Source organism: Trachypithecus francoisi, unplaced genomic scaffold (genome assembly GCF_009764315.1).
Source record: "Trachypithecus francoisi isolate TF-2019V2 unplaced genomic scaffold, Tfra_2.0 Lachesis_group0, whole genome shotgun sequence".
NCBI classification, from domain to species: domain Eukaryota; kingdom Metazoa; phylum Chordata; class Mammalia; order Primates; family Cercopithecidae; genus Trachypithecus; species Trachypithecus francoisi.
In genome coordinates, this window is record NW_022681453.1 from 3,733,678 (window position 1) to 3,746,873 (window position 13,196).

The 13,196-nt window shown below is 41.4% G+C and overlaps 1 protein-coding gene and 1 pseudogene across 7 annotated transcripts in view; one reads left to right on the forward strand and one right to left on the reverse strand.

The window, feature by feature from the left end:
* SCHIP1 (schwannomin interacting protein 1) overlaps positions 1 to 13,196 on the reverse strand; it is a 164,544-nt gene that overhangs the window by 81,810 nt on the left and 69,538 nt on the right. The gene's annotated exons all lie outside the window — the stretch shown is intronic.
* Positions 6,331 to 6,431, forward strand: LOC117084767 (annotated as a pseudogene).

Consider the following 13,196-nt stretch of genomic DNA (forward strand, 5'->3'; position numbering starts at 1 on the left):
GAGGATGCTCTGCAGTGGGGCAGGGCCTTCAAAGTGGATCCACAAAGGGCCAGGCCTTCATGTTCCAGCATTAACCTGTCTTTGGATATGGGTTGCTCCTGCTCCTACCTTGGGCATCCTAGTTCTTCTCAACCACAGGCAATCCCAAAGAGGGTCTCAGCTGAGCACTGTCAGTTGCCAACATTACCAGCAGCTGAGAAGGAAGTCCTTCCCTCCTGGAAGCAGGTGGAGGGAGTGCTGTAGATCTGGGCTGCCTGACAGCATCTTCTGCATTGCTCAGGGCATGCTTCCCACTCAACTCTCAGGTCTGGATAGTTGTCTGCTTTCTATAGATGCTACTAGAATCTAGAGTCTGGGCTGTGGCCTCCATTATATTAACCCTAACTTTACTATGCTTCATATTAGTTTTATCTTGGTACCTATAAAGCTTTCCAAAAGTTTTATATTTCTCTTGTATCCTAGCAGGGTTTCAGGAAGTGATCCATAATCAATACGGATGTAGAGGAAAGAGTAAGAGATTTGGAGCCTGAACTCCTAGTTTTATTTCTTTTTCTTTTCTTTTCTTTTCTTTTTTTTTTTTTTTTTTGAGATAGGGTCTCACTCTGTTGCCCAGGCTGGAGTGCAGTGGCGTGATCGGTCCTCATTGCAGCCTCAAACTCCTGGCCTCAAGTGATCCTCCCACCTCAGCCTCCTGAGTAGGTGGGACCACAGGTGCACACCACACCTGGCTAATTTTGAAACCTTTTGAAGAGACAGGGTCTCCCCAGGTTGCCCAGGCTGGTCTCAAATTCCTGGGCTTGGGAGAGCCTCCTGCCTCCTGGGCTGAAGAGATCCTTCCAAAGTGCTGGGGTTACAGGTGTGAGCTACTACACTCAGCAATCACAGAACTGCCACTTATGGATGTATACAATTACACACATCACTTAATTTCTGTGAATCTTAGTTTCGTGATTTATAATATGGGAATTTTAAAAAGCCCTATTTCACCCAAGCTCCAGTGTTACTGTGAGAATAACAAGATGGTGAATTGAAAATGCTTTGTAAAGTAAAAAAAAACTAGAGCCAGTGTTTCACAATAGTGAGTACAAAATAGATAGCTGCTATGGTTTGAATATGGTCAGCTCCCTCCAAAACTCATGTTGAAGCTTGGTCCCCGACGTAATGGTGTTGAGAGGTGGTGGAACCTTTAAGAGGCATTTGGTTGAGGAATCTACCCTCAGAAAGGGATTAATGCATCTCTTAGTCACTGAGAGAGCAGGCTGTTATAAAGCAAGGCTGCCTCTCATGTTTTGTCCCTTTTGCACACTCCTGCTTTCCCTTCTGGTTCTTGGCCTTTCTCTGCCATGTTGTGATACAGCACAAGGCCCTCACCCGAACCTGAGAAGATGGCAACGCCATGCTTCTTGGATTTCCCAGCTTGTGGAATTGTGAACCAGACAAACCTCTTTTCCTTATAAATTACCCAGTCCTTCAGATATTCTGTTATGGCAACAGAAAATGAACTAAGACAACACCTATTAAAGGAAAAAAATATTGAGCCAATCCATGTAAAACTAGGTGTAAATTCCTTTTGCTAATAATGCTTATAAAAATCCAAGTGAATTTACAAAATATAAACAAAAATAGAATACAATTAATTTCTTTTTTTTTTTTCGAGACGGAGTCTTCCTCTGTTGCCCAGGTTGAAGTGCAGTGGCACCATCTCCCCTCACTGCAAGCTCCGCCTCCCAGGTTTATGTCATTCTCCTGCCTCAGCCTCCCGGTAGCTGGGACTACAGGCGCCAGGCACCCGCCACCATGCCCGGCTAATTTTTTTTTTGTATTTTTAGTAGAGACAAGGTTTCACCATGTTAGCCAGGATGGTCTCGATCTCCTGACCCTGTGATCCACCCTCCTCGGCCTCCCAAAGTGCTGGGATCACAGGCTTGAGCCACCATGCCCGGCCGAATACAATTAATTTCAATTAACAATACTGATTATTGTGCCAGATGACGTTGTTTTATTGGCTTATACACATACGGTACTGACTGTAAGGACAAGGTTCATTTGGACTGGATATGCATGCCATGTAATAATTTGGTTTTCTCCATTGTTTCCACTGTGAAACTGTTCATTTACACAATGCACCATTTGTCCTTCACATAGAAATATCATTTACATATATTAAGTACACCTCCACTTGTTTAAATTTTCCATTTTATTTGGTCATAAGAATATGTATCATGATTTCAGTTTGGCCTTATATATCAGAAATTCCATGTAACAGTGACTTGAACAATTAGGAGCAAAAGAAGTGCAAGACTTATACACGGAAAACTACAGGCCGGGCGCAATGGCTCACATCTGTAATCCCAGCACTTTTGGAGGCCAAGGTGGGTGGATCACTTGAGGCCAGGAGTTTCAGACTAGCTTGGCCAACATGGTGAAACCCTGTCTCTACTAAAAATACAAAAATTAGCCAGGCATAGTAGCATGTGCCTGTAATCCCAGCTACTCAGGAGGCTGAGGCATGAGAATCACTTGAGCCTGGGAGGCAGAGGTTACAGTGAGCTGAGATCACACCACTGCACTTCAGCCTGGGTAACAGAGCGAGACTCTGCCAAAAAAAAAAACAACAACCTACAAAACATTGCTAAGAGAAATTAAAGAAGATTTAAATAAAGGAATTGGAAGACTCAGTATTATTAAAATAGCAATGCCCCTCAACATGATCTATAGATTAAACATAATTCCTATAAAAATTCCAGCAGGCTTCTGGGCAGGAATTGGCAAGCTGATCCTAAAATGTATATGGAAATGCAAAGGACCTAGAAAAGCCAAAACAATCTTAAAAAAGAACAAAGTTGGAAAACTTAGACTTCCCAATTTTAAAACTTACTATAAAGCTACATTAATTAAGACTGTGTGGTACTGGCATAAGGGTAGACATATAGATCAATGGAACAGAATTGAGAGTCTAGAAATAAAACTTTACATTTATAGTCCATTGATTTTTCACAAAGGTGCCAAGGTAATTCAATGGGGAAAGGACAGTCTTTTCAACAGATGGTGCTGGGACAACTGGATATCTGCGTGCAGAAAGATGAATTTAGATACCTCACACTATACATAAAAATGAACTTAAAATGAATCATATGCCAAGTGTAAAAGCTAAAACTATAAAACTTGCAGAAGAAAGTAGAAGATCTTTGCAACCTAAGTTAGACAAAGAGTTCTTAAACACAACACCAAAAGCATAATCCATGAAAGGAAAAATTGAAAAAACTGACTTCATCAAAATTAAAAACTTTTATGCTTCAAGAAACATCAGTAAGAAAATGAAAAGTAAGCCACAGTCTGGGAGAAAGTATATACAAATACTTTTTCTGGTAAAGGATTTGTATCCAGAATGTATAAAAATCACTTGTAAGTTAATAATAAGACAAGCCAATTAAAAATGGGCAACAGCTGCATAGATATTTCACCAAAGAAACATGAATGGCTAATAAGCATTTGAAAAGGTGTTCAACATCATTAGTCATAAGGGAAATGAACATTAAAACTACAATGAGGCCAGGCGCGGTGGCTCAAGCCTGTAATCCCAGCACTTTGGGAGGCCGAGACCGGCGGATCACAAAGTCAGGAGATCGAGACCATCCTGGCTAACCCGGTGAAACCCCGTCTCTACTAGAAAATACAAAAAAACTAGCCGGGCGAGGTGGCGGGCGCCTATAGTCACAGCTACTTGGGAGGCTGAGGCAGGAGAATGGCGTGAACCCAAAAAAGGCGGAGCTTGCAGTGAGCTGAGATCCGGCCACTGCACTCCAGTTTGGGTGACAGAGCGAGACTCCGTCTCAAAAAAAAAAAAAAAAAAAAACTACAATGAGATGCTATTATACTTCATGCCCAGTAGAAGGAATATAATAAAAAGACAAAATAATTTTTGATAAGAATATGAAAAAACCATAAGCCTCATACATTGCTGATGGGAATATAAGATAGTATGCTTACTTTGGAAAACAGTTTGGCAGTTACTTATAAAATGAAACATAAATTTACCATATGATCTTGCAGTTCCTCTCCTGAGAATCTACCCAAGACAAATGGAAACATACATCTGTCCAAAGATGTATATGTATTCATGCAACATTATTCATAAGGTCTAAAAAGAGAAAACAAGCCACATGTCCATCAACTGGAAAACAGACAACCAAAATATAATACAGTGATACAACAGAATATTATTCAGCAACAAGAAGAAACTACTGATGTGTGCTACAGCATGGAAGACTATCAAAAACAGTATGTTAAGTGAAAGAAGCCAGATGTAAAAGATTGCATGTTCTATGATCCCATTTATATGAAATGTTCAGAAAAGGCAGATTTATAAAGACAGCAGATCAGTGGTTGCCTTGGCCTGAGGAATGAGGATAGATTGTCAATGAGCAAGAGGAATGTTTTGGGAATAACAGAAAGGTTCTAGGTTTGGTTGCCGGGATGTTTGCACAAAACTATGCTTACTAAAAATCACTGTACATTTAAAACAGGTGAATTTGAGGCCGGGTGCGTTGGCTCACGCCTCTAATCCCAGCACTTTGGGAGGCCGAGGTGGGCAGATCATGAGGTCGGGAGATCAAGACTAGCCTGGCCAACATAGTGAAACCCCCTGTATTAAAAATACAAAAATTAGCTGGGCGTGGTGGCACCCACCTGTAATCCCAGTTACTCAGGAGGCTGAGGCAGGAGAATCACTTGAACCTGGGAGGCAGAGGTTGCAGTGAGCTGAGATTGCACTACTGCACTCCAGCCTGGGTGACAGTGTGAGACTCCGTCTCAAAACAACAACAACAACAACAAAAAACCACAGGTGAATTTTATGGTATGTAAATTATATCCCTTTGGTTTATTTTTTAGAGACAGGGTTTCATTCCGCCACCCAGGCTGCAGCGTAGTGGCGTGATCTCGGCTGACTGCAACCTATGCCTCCTGGGCTCAAGGGATACTCCTGCTTCAGCCTCCCAAATAGCTGGGACTACATTTGCGTGCCACCATGCCCCAGCTAATTTTTGTATGTTTTGTAGAGACAGGGTTTTGCCATGTTGCCCAGGCTGGTCTTGAACTCCTGGGCTCAAATGATTCACCTGCCCGGGCTCCCCAAAGTGCTACGATTACAGGCATGAGTCACTGCACCTGGCCATAAATCATATGTTAATAAAGCTATTTTAAAAATTAGCTTTTCTTTCTTTCTTTTTTTGAGATGGAGTTTTGCTCCTGTTGCCCAGGCTGGAGTGCAATGGTGCCATCTTGGCTCACCTGATGGTGACAGTGTAAATTGGTTCAACCACTGTGGAAGACAGTGTGGCGATTCCTCAAGGATCTAGAACTAGAAATACCATTTGACCCAGCGATCCCATTACTCAGTATATATCCAAAGGATTATAAATCATGCTATTATAAATGCACATGTATGTTTATTGTGGCACTATTCATAATAGCAAAGACTTGGAACCAACCCAGATAACCATCAATGATAGACTGGATTAAGAAAATGTGGCACATATACATCATGGAATACCATGCAGCCATAAAAAAAGGATGAGTTCATGTCCTTTGCAGGGACATGGATGAAGCTGGAAACCATCATTCTCAGCAAACTATCACAAGGACAGAAAACCAAACACTGCTTGTTCTCACTCATCAGTGGGAGTTGAACAATGAGAACACATGGACACAGGGTGCGGAACATCACACACTGGGGCCTGTCGGGGGATGGGCGGCTGGGGGAGGGATAGCATTAGGAGAAATACCTAATGTAAATGACCAGTTGATGGACGCAGAAAACCAACATGGCACATGTATACCTATATAACAAACCTGCATGTTGTGCACATGTACCCTAGAACTTAAAGTGTAATAAAAAAAAAGAGAAAGAATGAAAAAAAATAGTTTTTTTTTTTTTTTTTTTTTTTTTGAGAAGGAGTTTCACTCTTGTTGCCCAGGCTAGAGTGCAATCGCGCCACCTTGGCTCACTGCAACCTCCGTCTCCCAGGTTCATGCGATTCTCCTGCCTTAGCCTCCCGAGTAGCTGGAATTACAGGCATGTGCCAATATGCGCAGCTAATTTTGTATTTTTAGTAGGGACGGGGTAATTAGCTTAAATTTGTACATAATGAAGACAGTCACATCCTGGGCTGGTATAATGAGGGTTTTTTTTGTAGTCATTAGAGACCCAGACTCCTTGTATCTTTGCCTCCACCACTGCTAGTATGTGTTCTTGCCCTCATGGTCATATCTCAACTTCCTTCCTGGCTAGATGAGGAGAAAGACCGGAGAGTGAGAAAGACACTGACCATTGCTTTTTGAACTTTTGTCTGAGATCAAATGTAGCACCTGCTCTTATCAGCTTAATACCTGATATGTCCTCTATCGATTTTAAAAGTCAGCCACTCTTAAGGATCTTTCTGGAAAGTCCCATCCAATAGCTCAGACATCATGAGCTCAAACCTTGCCACATGAACATTCGTAACTGCAAGGGAGTCTGAGAACCATAGGACCATTGCTGATTCCAGTCAAATTAGGGTTCTGTTAGTAAGGTAGAGGGGAGGAATGGATATTGGATAAAGTAGTTTGAAATCTCTGGGGGTTGAGAAACACTTTTTGGTGTCAGTGTAAACACAAACAGAACCAGCATTACTTGTATCATACAGCAGTCCTTGCTTATAAGGTGATGAACCAGAATATGCTTAATATTAATGGGTTATTATAAAAATAAAAACAAAACAATTAAATATTTAGTGCAAGCATAAGGGCTTCGGAGAAGCTATCTCTTACTCTGTTGAGAAACACTAAGCTGAACAAATGTTCCTTGTTGTTTATATTTTTATTTCTAGGACAACAACTTGAGGACTGAGACATTTGGTATAGTAAGAAGAACAGGGCTCTTGAGTTAGAAATGTCTGGATTTTAAAATTGGCCACACTGTTTAGCTATGCTTTGGACACACTGCATAATTTAGCTAAGCCTCAATTTCCTCCTCTGTACAAGAGAAGTAGTACCTGCCGTACAGGGTTATTGGGAGGACTTAAGAAGACAGCAGGTGTGAACACCTGCTTGTGCATTTGCTTGTCTTCCTCATAACTCACACTGCAGTGACACAGCCCTGCCTCATGCACCAGCAAAGAACAAGTCCTCATTTTTTTCTTGGCAAAATTAAACGCTGTCCAGCTGTATTTTCCCCACATTTTTCATGCTGAGAATTTTTCCCAAGAGAATTTACCTACTTAGAGATCATCTATTCAGCACACACACACATACACACACACACACACACACACACACACAAATTATGATGTGGGGCAGAGGAAGCAAAACAAACAAAAACCCACTACAGATAAAATTAATACATGGAGAACAAAATTCTAAAAATACTCTTATTTTTGTACCCAAAGTTTTGTAATCTTCCTAATAGCTAATCTTTTTACAGAATCGGAGAGATTATGTACTTGGTACATTAAGAAAGGTAGGTGCCTTGTCAAGTGCTTGTGAAAGCAGGTTTGCAGGTAGGTTGGCTGGCATGAACCCCAGGTCATCCATTACTTGCCCATTTATTCATACATCAGTGTGACGAAGCCAGCATGGAGCCTCTTCCATCACTTTCTCCTCGAAGCACAAATACAGGTTAAAGCAGGGGACTGTTCAAATGGGTGGACTGTGATAGACTTACAACTCTTAAGTAGTTTGCAACTTTAGTAGCTTTTAAAAGTCTCTGTTAAACACTGACTGAACAAAATCCATATTTCTGCAAGAATGAGATGTATTCCAAAGAAGGAATCTGAAGCAAAATTGTGAAATTTGTCAACTGAAATGTAGAACCAATATTTAGTATCTACCTTTATTCTCTACAAAGTAACAGAATTGTAATAATGACAATTTTGATAACACATAGCATTTAGTTTACTTAATTAGGAGACAAGTGTAGGCTGGCAAAACTGATACAATACTTTAGGACACAATGGTACAGTGTGGTTTTCCAGTCACTCTTTCTCAATGTTTGATTTTTTTTTCCCTATCCCATGACCTACCCGACTGCTATGATACTTATCTGCCCATTTTTCTCCTCCCCTGTGAAAAGGGGAAAAGAAAGATGGTGCAGGCCTCCACCCCAGAGCAGGTCTTACAAGCACCATGTGAGCGGAGGGCCCTGCCCAGGAAGCACTGCAGCTTCTCCAGTGAGCAGCAGCCCTGCCTGCCAAGACTGAACAACTGTCAGGATTTCTACAGCTGTGGCTGCCACTGTTCCCCAGAACTCGCCCTCAGCTCCCAGACTGAGAAATCCTCTCTGTCCTTTGGTGCCCTCCACAGCTAATGGCAGTTAAATTCTAATATTGGATTTGTGCAAAGCTTCTCCAATCCTGAGAGCTGCCACATTTCTCGCTTGAATTACAAGTCAATTAAGAGCAAAACAAAACAAAAACCTATTCTTTCTTGTCTTGAGTCATTCTATATTATAATTACCATGTTGTTGCCTTTCATCTTTCTTCCTAACCCAAATCATGAAGCACAGGAGAAGTCTTGTTACCTGCCATGCATAGACCAAAGAAGAACCCCTTCTAACACAGCTTTGCCTACTGCTCAAAGAATTCACAGTAGCAATGTTGATCTGCTTATAATAAAAAATTCTGCTTTCTCTGCTGACCAGATAGTGGGTATTCCACAACACAAAAGCAGTTGCTCAGATGTGTATTTGGGGTTGTTGGAATATTTTCCCATTTGTATAACATGCAGTTTCAAAACACAATTGATTGCTTAGTTGTCTTATTAGGAATACAACTGGACGGGCACGGTGGCTCACGCCTGTAATCCAGCACTTTGGGAGGCAGAGGCGGGTGGATCACCCGAAGTCAGGAGTTTGAGACTAGCCTGGCCAACTTGGTGAAACCCCATCTGTACTAAAAATACAAAAATTACCTGGGTGTGGGTGGCGGGCGCCTATAGTCCCAGCTACTCGTGATGCTGAGGTAGGAGAATCGCTTGAACCTGGGAGGCGGAGGTTGCAGTGAGCCAAGATCGCTCCACTGCATTCCAGCCTGGGCGACGAAGCGAGACTCTGTCTCAAAAAAAAAAAAAAAAAAAAAAAAAAAAGGAGTACAATTAGGCTGGTAGAGCTGATATTTATAAGAGAAAGCCATGGCTATGGAAGGGCAGAGGAGAGCTGAACAACAGCTGGGTCTTTCGTTTACTCATACAAGTGTTCACTAAGCATACAGGAATTCAAGGTGAGGAGCTGGGCTCAGGCCCCACCCTCAAAAAGCACACCCTCTGTCTAGAGAGAAAGACACTGTGGATGACAATTTACAGTTGCGAAAAGGACTACAGAGTGTTCTGAAGTTGCTGCTCAGCAAGGTCAGGGAAGCCTAAGTCTTACAGTGTCTTTGGAATACTTTCAATTAAACTCACTTATTCATTAAAGTATTTCCAGAAGTTTTAATTTGCTTACAACCTCCCTGTGTGTGAGAGGGTGTCACAGCCACTGTGATGCTCATGAAAGGTAAACCCATGCCTCTGGATTCTAGAGCCAATGCTTTCCTCAGACACTAGGGGTCAGCAGCTTCCAAGAGTTGTGAGCCAGGCTAAGCGCCCCAGTTCCTTGGGTGCTGCTAGGAGTAGGTTGGAGCTGATTCTCAGAACAGCGGGTGTCTAATAGGCACTGTAATTGCTCTTCCAACACTATTCTCCTTCTTTCAGTAACTATCTTAACTTTTATTTGAGCACCTTCAATTCCTCCTGCAAAGCCCAGGTACTTGGGGGAAGCTGATCAGGTGGTGGGGCTTGTGGCTCATTATCCCATCCCGTGGCTCCACATATGGGTTCAAGGATAAACGTAACACCCTATTTGGGCCAATGAGATTGAAGAGAAATCTGCTGAGGATGACTGGGAAAATAGTTCCTGGCTCTTCTGAGAGAGTTCCTGGAAGTGACCTTTTTCTTTTTCTCCCTCTCCCTAGATAGTGATGAACAAACTCAAAGCCCTGGAAAGGAAAATCACTTGGCAACTGGAAGGTGTGTGGGGACAGCTGTAAATGAAACTGACTGCAAAAAACAGAGCAGAGAGGTTTAAAGAAAAAAAAAAAAATAACAAGGTTCCTGGTGATGCTCCACTGAGTCAATGAAACAAACACATTCTGAAGCCTTTCCTAACCAGGAGCCAACCAATCTCATCACTGTGAAGCCAGGTTAGTTTGGTTTTCCATGATTTTCATCTGACTGAAGGCATCTCAAGTATACAGCGAGGGGACAAAGGCAGCAACTACCAGCAAGCTTTGGAAAATGTGGTAGCAGGTGATCTGCAAGCTACTACTTATTAAACTTGATGCCAGCTCACCCTACCCTGCTGACACCACAGCAGCAAATAAATGAGAGGGAGGGGACCCAGAACGCTTAACTGGGTAAGAAAAACTGAGTGAGGAAGACATTGGATACCCATGGCCTGCCTCTTTTCCAGTTGGCTGAGAAGCCCTTTTTATTCATTTGTTCCATTTCCTTACCATGTCCTTAGTAGTGGAAATATATTTTTTGGAAATGTACTGATCACAATTATATTTCCCTGCACTGGGAGGACAAGGAGAGTCCCTGCAACAGGCCTTTGAAAATAATGAACTGACAGAGAACAGGCCTCCAGTTCCAGCTCTCTGCGACCAATCTCCCTCACCTGCTCAGCCCAAATCAGGCTCTAAATCCTCAGAGCTTTAAAAGAGTGGGATTTCCTACAGTTCGTTGTGGGGTTTTACCTGTAACTCAGTAAAGAATCATTGAGAGGGTGAAGGGATCCCTATTACAACTGCAGGGACCAGTGAAAGTTGACTCGACCTCTCTACTTTCCTTAAGTCATTATACAAAAAATAAACATCAAAGGGGGGTCATTGTACTACTTTTCAAAGGTGTGAGGCCATTGTGATGCAGGGTATGGATTTGGGAGTCCAACAGACCCAAGTTTAAATCTTGGCACATCTCCTTACTAGTTGTGTGACTTTGTTTCCGAGCTTCTACGTCTGTAAAATGGGAATGGATAAAGCCCACCTTCAGGTTGCTCTGAAGCTTAAGTGAAATATACGTGTAATTCGTTTGGCATTTTAAAAAGTTGCTAGAATTATTATTTCGGTATTCCTCTGGACGAAGGAACACTGACAGAAGAAAACTGGGAAGTATTCAGCTCCCTAAACATTACCAATGTATACATATACTTCCCTGGGTGCATGCCGATGAAAGTCGTACAAGAAATTCGAAATTCATGCCCCCCATGCAGGGTCTGTGTCTACGTTAGGGAGTTCAGCCTTTTAATGGAAGTCACAAGCTTCTGAAGTAACTGCAATTTTCGACTTAGTGAAAGATCTAATTCCTTAGGTAGGTCTTATTTGTAGTGAAGCAATGTGCAAAGGAGCTGCTCAAAAAAATAAAAGTTATGGTTATCTTTGCCTTTCTTTTTAAAGATGTGGGCTCCTAACAATTTTTACCATTCACTCAAAAACAGGTGCTCAGAGGAAAAGTTTAGGACTTACACCTATACATCTGTTCTAGAATTCCTATCCTAGGCAAAGGACGTGGTAGGTATTCTGGAACAGAGGCTGGCATGGAGGTAATCTTTCTATATTGCATGGCTAACTTGTTTTCATTGATTCTTTCTATGGGAGACTTTATTAGTTTTTCCCCAATATGTTTTCTCCTTTTTCCTTATTTATAGAACTCCCTCGCCCTTTGCAACACACACACACACACACACACACACACACACACACACCTTGTAGCTGGGCATATGGATGCTTAGGACAAGAATACATTCTCCAGCCTCTCTTGCAGCATGTGTGTGAGGTCACAACCATGTGACTAAATTCTGGCTAATTGAATTTAAGCAGAGGTGTCACGTGTGACTTCTGGGAAGTGTCCTTAAAGGAAAGGAGATGTGCTCTTCTTCTTCCCTTTCTCCTTCCTACAGTCAATTACAACACAGTAGCAGGTGTTTAAGCAGCCAACTTGGACCATGAGGCAGAAAGCCATGTATTGAGGATGAGCAGGATTGAAGAAAGAAAAAACCTTCAGTCATCTTGAACCTGCCTTAGACTCCTGACCTCCACACTTATTTTATATGCATGAGAAATAAACTCCTATCCTTTCTGAGGTCCTGGCATTTTAGGTTTTCTGTCACTTACACCTAAACCTAATCCAAACTGATACTTTGCTATATCCACTGTTTATGTTTTCTCTATTCATCATCACATGACAAGCCACTTATAAATGGAGTATGGATTCATCAGTCATTCCCATCATACTCCTAAAATCCCACTCACATCCTCCAGAATGAATTCCACCCACAGTATAACATCAGAAAGGTCACCTCTCAGACATAGAAAGAAATAGAATTTTTTTTTTTTAAACCAGGCACAAAACCCTTCTGTTTATTTTACAGAAAACCCTATCTATTAAAGATGACTGCTTTCTTCTCCTTTAGCTGGCAACTTTATGAAGTGAAGAAAATTTGCTCTAGCTGCAAGTGACACACACCTCTTAAATGCCTACTATCAATTAAAAATAAAATACTTGTTACTTGCAACTATCCATTAGATACAATGTACTCTAGAAGGAGATCAGGGGCCTTGGCATTCAGACATAGGAGCATTTTTTTGGCTTTGCCATTTACTTGCAATGTGACCTTGGTAAGTGATTTAACCTCTTTTTCAGTTTATTTATCTATAAAATGAGACCTCATACAGTACCTGTCAAAAAAAATAAAAATAAATAAGCTAATATGGACAAGGCACCCAGCACATAAAGGTGTTAAAATAACAAAAGGCCCTCTTTGTTCTTTTTATTTTTTATTGGTATAAATGAAAGGTTATGGATTTTAAGTCCATAAACCTGTGAGTTAATAAGTTTTAGTCCTTAAACTTTACTAATTTTATAACCATAGTGGCCTTAGCTTCCTTACTTAGTTTTTTACTTACTTACCTAGCTTACCTTACTTACTTACTTACCTTACTTAGTTTCTTCAACTGTCAATCAGGCTTAAAACAACAATCATGATATCATTAATTGTAGCAATAACAACTGTAAACACATCGCATGGTTAGCAGGTGTTGGGGGCTGCGTCAAGTTCTTTGTTTTTATGATTTCATTAAAATCTGGTTTTTTTCCTACCTCCTAGGGATGTTTTTAAGGATATAAAC